This window comes from Polypterus senegalus, chromosome 1 (genome assembly GCF_016835505.1).
Source record: "Polypterus senegalus isolate Bchr_013 chromosome 1, ASM1683550v1, whole genome shotgun sequence".
NCBI classification, from domain to species: Eukaryota; Metazoa; Chordata; class Cladistia; order Polypteriformes; family Polypteridae; genus Polypterus; species Polypterus senegalus.
The window spans coordinates 192,429,477-192,442,180 of record NC_053154.1 but is presented as its reverse complement, the minus strand read 5'-3'; the positions used below and the strand labels follow the sequence as shown (position 1 = coordinate 192,442,180).

Below are 12,704 nucleotides of genomic sequence, written 5' to 3'. Positions count from 1 at the left end.
GACACTGTCATAAAAATATGTTAGTTCCTGGTATTTTTGTGGATGATCTCCATTTGCCCATAATAAAGGTTTTCTATTCAGTCAGAGTTGGGTGTTTTTTGTTTTGTTTTTTTTTCTTCTTCTCAGATTGTGATAATACAGCACTGGTTATCCTGCGCACCACTAATACTTTTGAAGAACTTTAATTTTTTAATGATTATTTTTGTTTTATTTTATTCTTGTTTTATATTTACCTCTGCCAGTGGCATGGAGATCAATTTAAAAGGGTTATGGCTTTGCAGCTGCATGTCATTGCTTATTTGAACCTTTGTCGATTGCTGGCCTGTTCACATTGTTTGTTGTGCCTTGATTAGTATAGTGTAGCCTTTTCAGTTCTTTTTGTTCTCCGTTCTCACTTCCAAAAATCACACATTGCCAAACCAACAGCCCTAAAGAGAAAAAGGCTGTGCAAAAATAATGTGAAGTCTCCTGTCATGCTATGATTTCACTGCTACCAGAGCCCTGCACTTCAGAACCTTCTCTTTTCTACACTTGCCATTTTAGGATGCTGTTTACTTAGTTGGTTTTATTGAACATCCTGTATTCCACGTGAACCTGATATCTGTCCGTGCTTCTTAAAGTGTCTACGCAGTTGTGAAGAATTCGCTAATCTATCATCCTCTACAAAAACGAGCAGAGCAAAATTTCAGCCATGAAGTCACAGCTGAAGGTTCTTTTTGGCAGAGTACATACATCAAGAGCTATTTGGATAAGTCAGGCACTGAATCTTGAAATATAGAGACTGGCGATGATTTCTTCACTTTTTGCCAGCAGATCCTTTCAGAGTTAAGTGCCATTGCAAACAAAGACTCTGTTGCCTCTGCTCATTTTGCTTATCCTTAACTGTCACTGACTCAAGGAAACAAATGGCCACTAAGCTGCTTAGTAAGTTGCTAGTGGGCTTAGCATTAAATCACAGTGAGCCTGTAAGCACGGTGCTGAGAGGTGATAGTATCTGATAATGACATCACTCACACCTCCAGGAGAGACAAACTCCAGTGGCCTTTGGTTTAGAAACAAGTTTAATCTCCACCATCGACCTCTACAGTCTGACTGACTGGGTAAAGCCAATCAAATGCAAAACCAAATAAAACTGCCTTTTCCTGCCCGATAGGTCAGACTGACAAGGATGCAAATGTCAGATGGCTTTCTGGGTGAAGCAGACTGTTATTGGAGCTGTGGGAGTTGACTGTGAGTCTCTTGCTTTCTTTCTCTTTTTGGGCCTGTTGACTTTCCAGTACAAAGCCTGCCTGGTTCATGTTCTTTATCTCACCAGAGAATTGCATTTTTCTAATTTGTTGATGTTGGAAAATCCAAACGATGGTGGCCATGAAATAATATTGGTTTCCTTCAGATAGCAAATAGACACATTAGTGACATTGACCTACAAGCTCATTTAAAGAATGACACAAAGACAGGTTCATTGTACATTATTCAAACAGCTCTCTTTGAACTCCAAATCTATACACGGTGCCCTTTGACGTGACAAAAACATTACAGATGATGCATTTTTTTTTAGCCAAGCCTTGATCTCCTGGGGTTGCCTGATGTTTTTTGACAAAGCCAAAGATTGCCCAAATGAACATAAACATCACAAAGTGCTTTGAAATTTGGCAGTGTGTAAAGGAGGGAAGGCAGCTGGGCAGCAGCATTTCAGAGAACTTGGACTCTGTCTTGTGGTTAGAGGGAACAAAAAATCCATTACAATCATGCTGTAATGTCTGGAGGCAATGTGAAGAATGCTGCTATCCATTATGTGCTCATCCTAACTTTGGAAGTTAGCAAGACATGCAAATTTAAAAAAGAATTCTGTTGCACAAACTTCAGTTGAAACAATGACTTCACCTAATGCTGCACTTAAATGTTCCATCCATCCATCTGTCAATTTTCAAATCTGCAGATTCCAGATCAAATCAGTGGCAGCAGGAATCAAACCCTTGCAGCATTGGAAGCAACCCAGGATGTGCTAAGGTGATGAATATTTAAAAGGAAAGTCTGATAGCAGAAATCAGCGTAACAGTCTTGTTGAGTAAAACACAGCAGTATCTGGTTATACAGAATGGCTTTTTCCTTGCAGCAGGTTGTGTTTATTTTTTTAAATATATAATGCGTTTTCCACACACGCAAAACAAATTTATATACTTAATGGGGGTATTTTTCAATAACAGATGGTTTATCCATTATATCCACAGGCTTGTCTTCAGGCGCATGAAACTGACAAGGTCGCTATTGCTTCATTGCACCATTTGCTGTTTAAATCACCGCCATTATTTTGAGGTCCATTTTCATGAGATGTTGGATTGCGAGTGACACTGATCACAGTGAGAAGGACCAGAAAGAGAGTGCATAAGAGCAGAGCGTGAATGGCAGCAAAAAACGTGTCAGCACCAACAATTATTTTGCGATGCAAAGATTAGAGACAGAAGGGACTAGGGTGAGTGGTGAGGTGAAAAGCCTAGCTCAGTCTCAAGGGGCCAGATGTGTATTCTTGGAGACAACTCACTAAAATTGTGGTAGTGAGTATTGATGAAATCTACTACTGAAAAGGTTCTGCTCATGGGTTCTTTCTGAAAATCTGTTTTCAATTTCTTACAGTCTGTGTTCTGTAAATATTTGGGGTACAACCAAAACTACTTCTTGCTAGTTAGCAAAATTTACTGTATGTGTTTCAGTAGCATTATCCATAACATTTCAAAATGACAACGTGAAAAAAGTTTACTTGAGATTTTTGCAAATTTATTACAAATAAAAAAATTGAGAAAGCAAATGTACATAAGTATTCACAGCCTTTGCCATGAAGCTCCAAATTGAGCTCAGGTGCATCCTGTTTCCCCTGATCATCCTTGAGATGTTTCTGCAGCTTCATTGGAGTCCACCTGTGGTAAATTCAGTTGATTGGACATGATTTGGAAAGGCACACACCTGTCTATATAAGGTCCCACAGTTGACAGTTCATGTCAGAGCACAAACCAAGCATGAAGTCAAAGGAATTGTCTGTAGACCTCCGAGACAGGATTGTCTCAAGGCACAAATGTGGGGAAGGTTACGGAAAAATTTCTGTCTGCTTTGAAGGTCCCAATGAGCACAGTGGCCTCCATCATCCGTTAACTGGAAGAAGTTCAAAACCACCAGGACTTTTCCTAGAGCTGGCCGGCCATCTGAACTGAGTGATCAGGGGAGAAGGGCCTTAGTCAGGGAGATGACCAAGAACCCTAAGGTCACTCTGTCAGAGCTCCAGAGGATCTCTGTGGAGAGAGGAGAACCTTCCAGAAGGACAACCATCTCTGCAGCAATCCAGCAATCAGGCCTGTATGGTAGAGTGGCCAGAGGAAGCCACTCCTTAGTAAAAGGCACATGGCAGCCCGCCTGGAGTTTTCCAAAAGGCACCTGAAGGACTCTCAGACCATGAGAAACAAAATTCTCTGGTCTGATGAGACAAAGCTTTAACTCTTTGGTGTGAATGCCAGGCGTCACGTTGGGAGGAAACCAGGCACCGCTCATCACCAGGCCAATATCATCCCTACAGTGAAGCATGGTGGTGGCAGCTTCATGCTGTGGGGATGTTTTTCAGCAACTAGAACTGGAAGACTAGTCAGGATAAAGGGAAAGATGACTGCAGCAATGTACAGAGACATCCTGGATGAAAACCTGCTCCAGAGCGCTCTTGACCTCAGACTGGGGCGATCTTTTACCAGGACAACAATTGTAAGCAGACAGCCAAGATATCAAAGGAGTGGCTTCAGGACAACTCTGTGAATGTCTTTGAGTGGCCCAGCCAGAGCCCAGACTTGAATCCGATTGAACATCTCTGGAGAGATCTTAAAATGGCTGTGCACCGACGCTTCCCATCCAACCTGATGGAGCTTGAGAGGTGCAGCAAAGAGGAATGGGAGAAACTGGCCAAGGATAGGTGTGCCAAGCTTGTGGCATCATATTCAAAAAGACTTGAGGCTATAATTGCTGCCAAAGATGCATCGACAAAGCATTGAGCAAAGGCTGTGAATACGTATGTGCATGTGATTTTTCAGTTTTTTTATTATTAATAAATTTGCAAAAACCTCAAGTAAACTTTTTTCACGTTGTCATTACTGGGTGTTGTGTGTAGAATTCTGAGGAAAAAAATGAATTGAATCCATTTTGGAATAAGGCTGTAACATAACATAATGTGGAAAAAGTGATGCGCTGTGAATACTTTCCGGATGCACTGTATTTGTTTAGCAGTCAGAAATTGGATGCTGTTTGGTTCTGCTGGTATCAGAATCATTAGTCACATTTACAGTTTCACGGTTATTGACTACAGACATATACATCTCCTGTAGCTCTTCATTATCAGCAGTGGACTCCCTTAATGGCAGGTCTTTTCACGTCCTTTTTCTTGAAGGTGATGGCACAATGTTTAGGTTGAATGCACATTTTCACAAACGTAGCCGGCAATTCTTCCATCCTCGCATCACCTCCAATAGTATTGTCGTAACCGTCACCTACAGTAAACATATACAGCATGGTTCTCTATTACCATGACTCCAGTGATGTCATCAGATGTCAAAGTATAATGTGATTTAAGAAAAAGGCTAATCCCTTGCAACAGGTTGTGGTTATTTTTAAAATATGTAATATGTTCTCTGCATACACAACACACATTTATATGTTTTATCCATTGTAACCAAAGGCTTGCAATTGGTCAGATGACATTGAGAAGAGTGTCATCGCTCTTTTCTATTTGAACCACTACCCCTATAATGAGCGCCACCTTCCAGAAACTTTAGATTGCTTTAAAAAGTCACTGATTGAGCCTTCAAATTGTTCCCACCCACATTTAAACCAAAATCATTCACTTTTGACTCCAGATGTGTAATATACTCTATACGTTTAGCTCCATGAGACTAACCCTGGCCACATATAGTGGGCAGTGGGCACAGGATGTCTTACAGCATAACCTTGTGCTTATACGAGGAACGTTCAAAAAGTTTCCACACTTTCATATTTTTGCTGGAAATGGTGAAGGCGGGAGGAGTAGTAATTAGGCATTAAAAAGTTGGTACAACACTAGAAAACTTGCATCACAAATGAATGTGTCTATGTAATTTGTTTTTGAAATTCTTAATAAACAGAGTTTTAATAAAGTTGGTTATTAAGTTTGCTCACACAAATAAAGAAAAAATGTTTTTGGTAATGTAGTGTTTTGCTGGTGTAAAAGTTAACCCTGTTATGTTTGTTATATGTATTCCAGGTTTTATTGTTTTTGTTGTGCCCAAGTTATTATGTGTTTTATTTGTGTTTATTTTCTGTTACGTTTATAATTACATACTGTCTCTTTAAATGTGAGCATGTCCCTTGTTACTAGTTGAAACCCCAAGAGGCGGGACCATCTGCCAATCACCACTAAGAACCACCCTCTGCCCTATAAATGCAGAGGGTCTCCCACAGTTCCTGTTGGTTCATTTCAAACGTGCCTGGGAGTGGTAATATTTACTTGTGTTTAGTGTGAATTCTGTTAATTATTAAACCTCTGACATTTTAACTTTCTGCTTTGACCTTGCCTTTGGAGACTTATTTGATTTGCATTGCCTTCATATTTCAGGCAATTCCATTTTTACCTTTGTGCTCCATGGATTCGAATACTTTTTGTGAAGAATAAATCTTTTGTTTTATAAAGATTTAGTGCTTGCCCTTATTACTTTCCAGGGTTTGACAGTGATACCTCCCTCTAGCGGGCATTGTTGGAAGTGCTTAGAAGCTCTGTAGTGTTTGGGACTCCTAGTTCATAACAGTCTTCATGTGGAAAATCTGAAAAAAAAAAACATAGTGCATCTGCAGAGTGATGTGAAGGAGACCAAAAAATTGTATTGATTTACTGGTGCGTGACAAATTACATACTTTACAGAGCTGTGTAAAAATCAGAGATAAACATGGAGTCCTTTAAATCTCCAAAAACTCTTTTTAGTGAGTTTTGTGCTTCACAATTGTGAAATCACTAGTCAAACCAATGTTAAGTGTGAGTTTTGCAGAACGGTGTGTGAATTGAAATGCCTGTTTTGCTCATCACTACATGTGGCCTTATGGTGGCCACTTTATAAGGCTTAACCTTGTGCAGTTCAGCTTCACAACTTCAATAAAGAAATTACTTAAACCCAAGTATTTCAGTTACTTGAAAATTTTCTTTTTTGGTTTTGTAGGGTTATATTTCTTGCCTGTTTCTTGGTTACAAGCTTTTTTCTATCTCTTTGGTTTGGGTGCTTGATTTGGCTTCTGGTAACAATCTCATGCTGTTTGGCCGTTCTCTTTTGACTGTCCTTAAAGATGAAATATCTCCACCCTTCTGTGCTAAATATTCTCAGGCTGGTCCTTACACCTTGTGGAGTGATTTTAGCGGACACGTCAATGTCAGGGCCATTAAGTAGTGTGCTGAGACCCCTATTTTAATAGAAAAACAGAAACATACTTAAGTATTAGAAATATTGTGGGGCCTCTAGCCAATACCCATTGTGCCCATACGTTAAGATGGCCCTGTCTACCTGTGCTGTACATCACACATCATTGTGAGCATGAAGACAGTGATACACACTTCAACTGGTTTCACACTGTAATGTCCACTGACTTTGTAGGAGCCACATCCTGGAGCACTTCCTGGATCTTGCCAACACTATCAGAAGTATTTGAAAGACCGTCAGTCAGTCATTTTCTAACCCGCTTAGTCCAGAACAGGGTCATGGGGGATCGCTGGAGCCTATCCTAGGTAGCCTAAGGAGAAACGCAGGAACAATCCCTGAACAGGGCACAAGTCTATGGCACAGCGAACCCACAAACAGACATACACACACACTTGGGGAAATTTAGTATCGGTAATGCACCTAACCTGCACGTCTTTGAAAGTAAATGCCCTAATAAAGCTTTATTTTAAACTGGACGTCATGTTTTTGACAGGTCCAGTACCACATTTCAACACACTCAATCTTGATGTGAAAGGATAGGACAACACTGCAGTGATTCTGAATATTTTAATGTTAAATTTCTGTTGTTACTTTTTTTTCACATATTTTTTAATCATTATTCTGGCAATACCATTTTGTTCCTTATTCTAATTCGGATTGACATTGTTTTGTGCTGGGCTTTTTGAATGACAGTCATATCATTTACACTTTGTTATGTTGGTCTTCAGTCTTTTTGAGTGCGTTGTAAAGTATTAAGTGTAACACTTACAGTATAATGCACGAAATGCAGAGAATAAAATAATCCTGAAGTTTGAAATCAGGGGCCTCATGTATAACGCCGTGCGTAGAACTCGCACTATAACATGGCGTAAGCACAAAAGCCGAAATGTGCTTACGCACAGAAAAATCCAGATGCAGGAATCTGTGCGTACTCCAACTTCCACGTTCTTCTGTTACATAAATCCCGATCAGCGTGAAAACTAACGCTTGTGCACGCGCATTTTGTAACGCCCCAACTCCTCCCAGAATTACGCCTATTTGAATATGCAAATCAATATAAATTGCCCTTAAATGCAGCCTTCTGTGAAAAGACAATGGGAAAAGTACGGGGGAAATATAAGAATTTCAGCGAATACGAAGTGGAGGCAAAGGAAAAACATACTATTTGTTCAAATAAACCGTGGTATAATCAACAAAAGGAAGTTGATCGAGTGACATAGCGTGTTGGAGAAACTTGAAAGCTCACATTCACAAAATTGCACAGTGCCGGAAATAAAAAAGAAGTCACATATCAAAGTCGCCGTGAAAAGCCGAGTTGTAAACCCACTGTCTGAGTGTCATATGAAAGCTTATTAGGGTACAGAGAAAAAAGGCACACAGTGGGGAAGAAGCATGAAATGTCAACTTCAATCTCGACATTTCCACTTTAATCACGTAGTTTATTTTGTCATTAAAGTAGAACATTATAAACTTCATCTTAAAATCGTTTAATTAACCAGTTTCTCAAATCACATCGTAATTAAAGTAGCACGTTAAATGCTTTGTTTTGTATTTGATCTTCTATGTGCTCTATGTGTGTGAATCACTACTTGCTTCTTAAACCGGTTCTCCTCCTCCTACTGGAAACAGAATCCATTACATTTGTGATATTACAGCTCTCTGAATAACTAAAATACTGAAATGTATACATGATGTCATTTTCATGATGATAGGAGTTAAAGCACGTTATTAAACATGTGTTTCACTTCGATGAAATAATTTATTGCAGCAATACAATCAGGGGCGGCTGTAGGCTTGTGGTGGGCAGAGGAAGAATCGGTGGCTCCTTCGTCCGTCAATGTCAGTAAGGCAGCTTATGCACAGTGGATGGCCACGTCCGTTGCAGACACTGCATAGCAGCCTCGTGCTCATGACACAAGCATTTAACTTTTACCGAAATTTGTCACTACGTTTTTAGCTGAGTTGTTATTTTCTCTTTCTGTTTTATATTCAATATATATTGGCGTAGCCGTCACTGCAGTCAGTGCTTTTCTTTCCCCAAGTAACCGATCGCCATACAATCAGCTCTGTAATAGACGTTAAGCCATCTGTAAGCTTAGCGCCGATTCTTCAAAACGTTTAAAGAACATTGAAATATCTTCGTAGTACATGTTTAATTATTCTATCCTTAAAGACACTCCCAGTGAAGAATATAGATTATTTAAATGAAGTTAAAGTTTTATCTGTATAATTTAACAAACATATTTTGCTGCATTTCACCTTAAAAATGATATTGTCATCATATGTAAATACGCGCTTTATAAAGTGGCCCAGGTTGTGAGATATTATAACTGTAGTGCAAGTTTACAGTGGAGTGATTGTACTTATAAGTACAAACAGTTCTACAAGGAGCAATTGATTGAGTGCATTTAAAGTTCTTGGGATTAAACTGTTTCTGAACCACGAGGTCCGTACAGGAAAGGCTTTAAAATGTTTTGCAGTGGCTGAAGCAGCGTGTCCTTGAAGCTGTATACCGATAATTCTCTTTCCGATCAACTGCTGCTGTGATTCACACTCAGATACAGTGATATAAATACTCCGAGTGCTGCAGTGAGAGTAATATGGAAAAAGATGATCCGCTGTGGCAACTCCTAACGGGAGGAGCTGAAAGAAGAAGAAGAAAAATAAGAAGAAGAGGAAGGTGCAGTGAGAGTAACAACGCTAAATCAGTTATGGTATTTGGAATACTATGGCTATTCCCTGGACCATTATATTGTTACAAGTTAATTACAATCAGATGCGTTACACTAATAAACAATATGCAGTTAGTTTTGGTGTATTTATAAAGCCGCGTCATGAAAATAAGGTGTAATCACACAGGAACAGTAGCACTGCTTTGACGCTGGGTGCCGCCAGTCTGCAAAACCGAGCGGAGAACTTGCGTACGACAAGGTATGAGGTACCATGGAAAAGTGCGTGGCTTTACGCCAAGTGTAGGTTTTATACATCGCGATTTGAACGTGGAAAAGTTCTTACGCAACATTTCTGTGCGTACGCACTGTTTATACATGAGGCCCCAGGACTCTAAGTACCTAAGGCAAAAGCTGAACTAAAGAATACAAATACATACTGGGAACCAAATAAAGGATTATTGCCATCTGATATGAGAGACTCAAATAGACTAAAAGTGGAATCTAAACTAGTGTCCAGGGGACCTCTGTGGATGCTGCTTTTGGTCCAGTCAGTTTTACAATCAGTAAATAATTGAACCTCAAATTGATGTCACTGTCTAATTAGCTCACCTCATTTTCCTTCTTTAAATCTGAAGCCACAAAAGTGCAGCAGTGTGAAATTTACATTCAAAAGAAATTAAGAAATATGTGTTTATTTCACAATAGCTTTTAGCTGTTAACTCTCTTTTGTCATATTCATATTAATTAACCTTTTCTTCTGTGGAGCATGCTCCTTTAATTTTATCTTAATAATGACAGTTAATAAAGAAAAAATGAGATACCTGAGCAAATGATACTGAAGGATAAAGGGCATGAAAATTGGGTGTGCTAAATTTTATTGGAATGTATATTTACGTGTTTTGTTTGGGGATAATGTAGTGTTTTTTTATTTTGGTATTAATTTTATTGACAACATTATCATTATCATCATGGGCTCCATTCCCTTGTTACAAGTATTCTGGTTATTTAAGCTGTTAATTAGTAATGATCTGGCATAACGCTGAAGGAACTGCAGCTTGTTTGTCACTTGCTTCATGTTAGATCTGCTTGTCCTTAATTGTCATTATTAGCATGCAATCAAGGGAATAAAAGCCACAGAAATGTTAAATCATATGAGAACATCATAAGGTACTTTTCAAACTATAACTAAAATACAAAATAATTCTACATTTCTTATGAAGGTACATCTCATATTTCTTCTCTTTTCTAAATGTAGAGAAGGATAAAACGAGCAGCTAGTTAAGCAGTTAGGGTGTCCCTGAGGACTAGGATTGGAAACTTCTGGACTTATAGCTTTAGGAGGTTTATGGATGTGGTGAGAGAGGACATGCAGGTGTTGGGTGTAAAAGAACAAGTTGACGAGGACAGGAATGTAGGGAAAAAGATGACACGCTGTGGCAACCTCTAATGGGAGCAGACGAAAGAAGAAGACGACGAAGAAGTTCCTAATGCTAGGTTCTTAAACTGTTCCATCATATTCCCTACTCCCAGCAATCACTTAGCAGACACTGCAGTAGACCAATATCTGATCTGCGTTAGGTAGAATGCCCAGAGGGGACTGGGCAGTCTCATGGTCTGGAATCCCTACAGATTTTATTTTTTCTCCAGCCGTCTGGAGTTTTTTTGTTTTTTCTGTCCCCCCTGGCCATTGGACTTTACTCTTATTCTATGTTAATTAATGTTGACTTATTTTGTTTTCTTATTGTGTCTTTTATTTTTCTATTCTTCATTATGTAAAGCACTTTGTGCTACTGTTTGTATGAAAATGTGCTATATAAATAAATGTTGTTGTTATTGATAAGCAATGAACATGCAAGTTTTAAATAATTCTAAATGTTTAAAAACTTGTGCACTTGTTAGTGTATTGGCAAAAGTTGACTTTCTGCTTGTTAACCATTTTCATGAGCACTGAAGCAGAACATACATTTTCAAGACAGGTCGACATTGTCTACGACCCTCCATGTGCCATTTTCTGCATGCTTAAGCACATTCCGCATGCAAATATTTGCCATCATACAGTTCTGTCTACTGTTTGGCCTTTTCATGATATTGTGTGGTGAGATGTTTTCTGGAGATAATATGAAAATATTAATATCTTCACAGACTGGATGGTAGTTGACAAAAATGAATTGTTCACACAGTGCGAGTGCACACAGAGTGGGTGACACAATACAGGCGTGTCCTCTAATGAGCTCAATCCACCCCTGGCTTTCTAGTGGACTCTCTCCTAAAATGGTGTATCCATGATTTGAAAAGTCATGCTCCGCTCACGCGTTTGGCAGAAAGGACATTTAGTCTTGCTGTTTCTTAACAAGATTGGCAGATGGACAAATATAGACTTTTCAAGAACTTGAAACTTCCCTGACACTGGAGTTACTGACAGCAGCATGTAGAAAAGCAGAAATGAGTACAGTGGGATGTGACTCTGTTAGCTGACCAATTACTGCCTGGATGAGGGTGGTCTGCAAAAAGTGAGGCACTTAATTAAGTATGTAGTACTAAGCAAAAGTCTTAGACCACCAAGGAAGAGAGTTACCTGGGCAGTAAGAGTTTTAGTCAATGTTTATTTCTATTTATTCTAATGTTGTGTAATGTTTTCATGAGGAAATAAACACTTTCCAGATAGCTGGCCTGAGACTTTTGCACAATGCTATAGTGTTTACCAGGCCACAGCTGTCATACTTTTGGAGATTTTGACTATGGAGAATTCAGTTCTTCCCGTCTTACTATTCTGTGCTTTGATGTTAATGTGTTCATGGCTTATGAACGCTTTGAAATTCTTTCAGTTTTTCTTTTTTGCCTCTCCCTGAAATCACTGGAATAAGAAAACCCCCAAACATGATATATTGTTCGATGCATCTTCACGTCTAGTTATGCAAGATGTCAAGCCTCCTATTTTTGGCCCTCTAAACCTGAAAGCCTTCATTTTTAGGCCATGTTTGGGCCATATCGTGTACAGGAAATTACACTCTTGTGATAAAGTGTAAACCAATAGGTGTCCTCAGCAAAAATGATCAAAAGGGCTTGAAGTTGTGCATGCCATATCAACCGACCCCAGTAGCTCCACCCTAATTGTTATACAAGGGGTCAAAGTTACTTGGGTAACTATATATATAGGGGAGTCAAAATATGGGGGGAATCTCAAAAAGCTCAATGTCTTACATAATAAAACATCAAGATAAGTCGAGCGGTATGTTATATGTGGGGCCTTTCTCACATATATACAGTTCAGGCCAAAAGTTTGGACACACCTTCTCATTCAATGTGTTTTCTTTATTTTCATGACCATTTACATTGGTAGATTCTCACTGAAGGCATCAAAACTATGAATGAACACATGTGGAGTTATGTACTTAACAAAAAAAGGTGAAATAACTGAAAACATGTTTTATATTGTAGTTTCTTCAAAATAGCCACCCTTTGCTCTGATTACTGCTTTGCACACTCTTGGCATTCTTTCGATGAGCTTCAACAGGTAGTCACCTGAAATGGTTTTCACTTCACAGGTGTGCCTTATCAGGGT

The 12,704-nt window shown here is 39.1% G+C and overlaps 1 long non-coding RNA gene across 1 annotated transcript in view; it reads left to right on the top strand.

Moving 5' to 3' along the window:
• Positions 1-1,184: 1,184 nt before the first annotated feature.
• The window catches only part of LOC120537132, a 33,281-nt gene continuing 21,761 nt past the window's right edge, over positions 1,185-12,704 (top strand). Inside the window, exon 1 of the long non-coding RNA XR_005635267.1 lies at positions 1,185-1,230. This is a non-coding gene — a long non-coding RNA (uncharacterized LOC120537132). The remainder of the gene's footprint in view (positions 1,231-12,704) is intronic.